The sequence below is a fragment of the Solanum lycopersicum genome, chromosome 7 (assembly GCF_036512215.1).
Source record: "Solanum lycopersicum chromosome 7, SLM_r2.1".
Lineage (NCBI taxonomy): Eukaryota > Viridiplantae > Streptophyta > Magnoliopsida > Solanales > Solanaceae > Solanum > Solanum lycopersicum.
Window position 1 is genome coordinate 42816543 of NC_090806.1, and position 5852 is coordinate 42822394.

Sequence of the window (5852 nt, forward strand, 5' to 3'; positions counted from 1 at the left end):
AAAGTCAATGTACCAAAACATCTAAAGTTAAACAAGTCTAAATAAGAAGAGTTACAACCCTAACCAATGAATTAATAACTAACTAAAAAGTCTAACTCCTGAATGTGGACGTATAGACGGAAAGAGAAATCATGGAAGTCTTGAAGAACTGACTCACCCTTAAATATGAAGTGATCACTAACCATCTAGACGAGGTATGTAAAAAGCATCCTGAAGATGCCCCGTACTCAACAAAGAAAGAGCAAGTGCAGTGTAAGTATACAATCACATTATACTTGTAAGATTACGTGACTATCTCACTAAGTGCAACATAAGTAAGTCAATGCAACATAATAATAACATGCATACATGAACATATACAATATCATCATCATTTATGAACAACAGAGAATTTCACAATTCTCAAATATCACAGTTATATCAAGCAGTTGGTCCTCTCATGGAACCCAAACCCAAACTGTTAGCATACCAGAACGTGGTGTACCCAATCAAATGTTTATGTCAAAACATCGCAACCGATCCCATGCCATAATGTGGTAACTAATTTAAGTTAGTCTGTCAGAATGCAACACCCAATCTATCAACAAGCCACAATTACAATCACATGTATATTCTCAAAATATTAATCAAGTCATGATTCATGACATTCATCATTCATCTATCTTATTTACAACAAGTGTGATCAATAATGCAACATTCATTACATATATGTCTCATAATGAAGCAAAAAATAAACATACATCACGCAATCATAGAATCACAATCATCACCTACCTCGAAACAATCTTGAAATCCTAAGAAACTTGATCCTTCCCTTTCTGAATTCGTTTAGCTTGCTCTTAATCTACAAACAACCATAATAAACAACCATAATAACACTGGATGCAATAAATATTAAATAATAACCCATAATACCAACAATCCTATGAATCCTAGATCAACCCATGAACCTAATTAGGGTTGTTTCCACCATAAATTTTAGATCAAAACCCTCCTATTATTGAAAATTACACATTAGATTACGTTATACAGATCAAAAAAATGGATTTGAATAGTTAAAATCTTAACATTAGCCTCAAGAAAGGTGGAAAACTATCAAAAAGTCATGGACTCGTTTCTTAGCTCTCAAGTTTGAAAATTGCAGAATAAAGTATTTTTGGGGTTTACTCACAACTTTAGATCGTGTCTGGACTGCCACAGCGGCCCCACCCTAGTGACCAACATCACTGCCAAAGCGACTTACACGAAACAGTAAGCTATTTTAATAAATATAATACCCCCATTTCATGATACACATTCAACCAACGAAACTCAGAAACTACTCATTCATACTAATATTAATTTTGAAGGTTCGACTTACCCAAATTCAATTCCGTAAAGTCGTACGACTTTCTTAACGACTTATGTATCAACTCATGTAATAAAATTCATAATTAGATCACCCAATTGCTAACATATTTCTCTACACATTAATGACTTTGATTTCTTCCAAATTTAATCTAGGACGGGAAATTTTAAGTTACTACAAGTTTTCTGACCCAAAATTATTCTCTATTGGCTTTTCTATAACGATAGAACCCAATCATTATACATGGTTTCAAGGGTGGTTCATATTAAAATTATGATATTATATTAATTCATGCACAAGACATGAAAGAAAATTCAAACATAATTGGGGAATTCTAACTTTATAAATTGGAGAATTTAGAAACTCCATGGAGGATGGCTCTGTGGATGAAAACCATCAAACCTCAATACAAAAATATTGACTTTGATAGTTGAATTGGAGACTTGAGTTGCTAACCCTATCTTTCTTCTTCAACTTTTTGAGAGAGAAATATTTGAGAGGAAGACTTGTTCTTCTTTTAGGAATATGAAAGAATGATGTGAATTGGGGAAATTTTGGGAGTTCAAACACTTATATAAGTATTTAGGTAATGGGAAAGCCCACATAGTATTAGGCTAGAATAATTAGGAAAATACCCAAATCCCTTCTTAAAATAACTGTTGACATGATCGATGGTGGCGAACTACTGTCCGTCTATTAACCTAGGGACCATACTTGTCTACCGTCGATGTTTTTCAGAGACTTTTTATCTGTCCATAGGATGATGGGACCCATGTACAGTCCGTGGATCAAATGACGGACCAAGCATGTCTCCGTGATTTAGTCGATATTTTACTTTAAAAATTCTATCAAATCTGAGACTGACGTATGATACCTACCTACAGAGTACGACTTTTGGATCGGATAACTGATTGTCCTGGTGAACCAAACAAAAGTACTGGAACTTTTCATTTTAGGAAAACTATACTGGCTAACCACAAGAATGGCCACGGTCCGTGGGTTAGACAATGAATCATTAGTAGCGTCCGTTAGTTCTGGTACCATATTTTCTAAAGGACTAAAATTTTATCTTTTCCTTATCCGAGCTGTTACAGAAACATTACAAGAAAGGAACGGTTCCAGTTTATATCAGACCTTAGAGGATATGGAAATTCATGGTAAGATGCTACTGGTCATCCATGAGGCTAATAGAAGGTAATGGACATGACTTCATTTAGGGAGGATGCTTGCAATTATAATATTGTACATTATTTTTCTTAGATGAGAATCAACACTAATATCTAACTATATGATTGAAAGCCTCTGCTTAGATAAGTCACTAGGAAAAAACCCCAGCTAATTCTAACTGTCTAAAAACTACCGACTTAATAATTGAAATAAATATAAGGGTTGTACTCAAAAATTAAGGGCTTAACAAAACTGCTACTGAGCTGATTAGAAGTCGTACTAACCGTGGGATGGATCTTAAGTATCTGAACCTATATTATAAAATAATATGACGTAAAAAGTATGTGGTTAGTACATAGAATGTACTAAGTATGAGAGATATGAGCTATAACTAAATAAACTAAACATGATAAATCTAAGATGTTGAATTGAACTTGAAACTAAAAAACATGAACTCATGCAATTACCAAGTAAATCAACCAGCAATAGATAGGTACTAAATTGGAAAACATAAATATAAGGTCAATGCACTAATCTAATACTAGATTGTGGGAGGTGCTAATGACAGACATATAACCATGTGAGCTAAGCATAAAGTTTGATGTATAATCCCCAACAAAAACACTCAGTATACCTTGCCATGGTATAAACTATAAAGGTCTAATCTAAGCTAATGTAGTACCAAGGACTAAGATGTAAATCCTAATTTTACGTGTGACCCTTAAACCCTTTCTAATTTAAAATTGAGCATGAAACATTGATTTCATTCGGCTAATGCATTCTAAAAAAGAACAAAGAGAACTTTGGCTGAAGGAGTTGATATATAGAAAATTTTCACCTCATTACTACTATATAGAGAAGTCTAGGAGCAGACACTTCTTGATCGACAAACATGCTTTTAGCCAAGGTCACTTATGTAATTTTTATATTTTTTCATTTTTTAATTTGTTCATCTTATTTTTAAAATTCTTTTTGGATATTTTAAAAATTATGTATAAAAAATTCTAAAAATAATCATAATTTACAATTTATAATATTTACATTTTAGAAGACATAAAAATTTGGTTAACTCTCAAAATTCTATTGGTTCCACATAAATTGAGACAAAAAAAATTAATAAAGATTATTTTGAAGATGACGTAAAATCCCTATAAATATCATAATTAACAACTTGAAATATTTGAAAAAACATTTATAAAAAAATTGGTTGATTATTTAAAATTCTATCCATTTCACGTAAATTGTGATACACACACACACACACACACACACACACACACACACACACACACATATATATAAATTCAACAAAATAAAATATTTAAAAGCCATAGAAAAATTTGGACGATTCTCCCAATTCCAACTGTATCTATAAGTTTAGAATGGGAGAGTAACATATATTGATATTTATCACAAAATATTGATGCATTTAAGATTGTTGCAAGTTACCATCTTGTCCACAAATACATGCAAAAGGGGAAGAAAGGTGGACAAAGCATTCCACGTTAGTAAAGTTTGTGAAGGGCAAACCCTTATAATGGACGTGATATGAACAACTTACTTAGGTTCAAGAACTAGTGTTTTTTTCACGTGTCCTATAGGTCACACAGAGACCACGTTACTGTTGCTCCAAAACTCACCTTTAACTAGTGAAAAGTTTCCTCAATATGGTTTCACAATAACCACGATATCAATATATCTACTATATACATAAAAAGTTGTACATATTTACCTTGTATATATAATGTATTTTTTCCGCCCCCAAAAACATCTAATGTTTCACTAACATAGCTAGTATGTGTTAACCATTATGATTGTCATAATTCTGGAACTATGTATTTGTCCAGGAGAAGGTACGACATCAAGGTGAGTTTGAATCTTTGATTCACGAACTGATAGTTTGCTTCAAAATTGGGACTTTGCTCCGACGGATACAAAAATTCCTTTTTCCAGATACAAAGGTTAGATCCAGCTTTGCAAGGACACGATGACAAACTTATTGCAAATGAACTCAATTGTTATCTAGAAGAGAATCTCCCATGTATTCAATATCATGATCTTGGAATGCTCTGATGGGCTTATTTGACATTACTTAAGCCTCCCCCTCCAAATGTTTGTGGCTCGCCATATTTTCCTTCGGTGACTTCGCCAAGGGTCAAACTCACTGATGGGAGATCTGTATCCTACAAAGAGGGTGGCGTTGCCAAGGAAAAGGCAAAGCACAAGTTCATTATTTTTCATGGCTTTGATTGTTCGAAAGAATTGATGTTGCAAATATCCCAAGTATGAAAACTTTAAAACTCCATATTTACCGTATTCATTTTAGTATCTATTATGTATGATATGTCCATGTTTGCTTGCATTTTGCTATACGGTTGAAAGTAAGAAAAGTTTCGTTGAGTCAGACTTTAAAGATTAGACTCAACAAGGCTTTTCTGTGTTTCAACCTTATTGCAGATGCAAGAAAACTTGATATTGGTAACATCATGTTTTTGGAACTATTGAATCCATGAAAAATAATGATGATGTGCTTTGGCTTCTCCTTGGCAGCACCACCCTCTTTGTAGGATAAATATCTCCCATCACTGATTTGGATCCTTGGCGAAGTCACCGGAGGACAATCTGGTGAACCATAATTTTTTGGAGTTGGAGGCTTAAGTAATGACAAATATGCCAATCCAAACAATCAAACTGTAGTTACTTGCTATTTGTGCAATCATAACCGAAAAGAAAAGGTATAAATTAGACAATAGTTGAATACAACACAACATGTGTGAGCTAAGCACAAATGAACTTGTCGTACCATGTTTCTCATGTTAAAAACAATTTCTGACTCTGTTTTATGAGTAAACGAGAAATGGCATATAAGACAATCCTAGGTTTCGGTATGATATAAAAAGCTTCAAAATTCGAAGGAAGTAAGATGATATTCCAGTAATCCACATTAATTAGTTAGTAGACATTTTTCATACTTGAGTTGTGGAAAATCATCTTCATTGAAATAGCAATAAAACTTATAAGAACTAAGATGAATCACAAAATTAGCAAGAAATTGTGAATTCTCGTGTCCCTAGACCTAAATTATTGTGTTTTATGAAAGTAAGATTAGATAACAGAAAAAGGATTCTTGTCGTTCCTCAAATGACAGCAAAAACGAAATTTTAAGGTACTAATACAGTTGTCTGCTATTCGACATTAACAAAATCATACCATGCAAGTTGGGAGGTAGAAAGGATATTTTCGGTAGACCTTCAGCTAAAGTTAAAGCATTACAGATGAGTTTGAAAAAAAGAAAACAATAGGAATGATGGAGCTAAGACAAAATACTTAAGAAGGC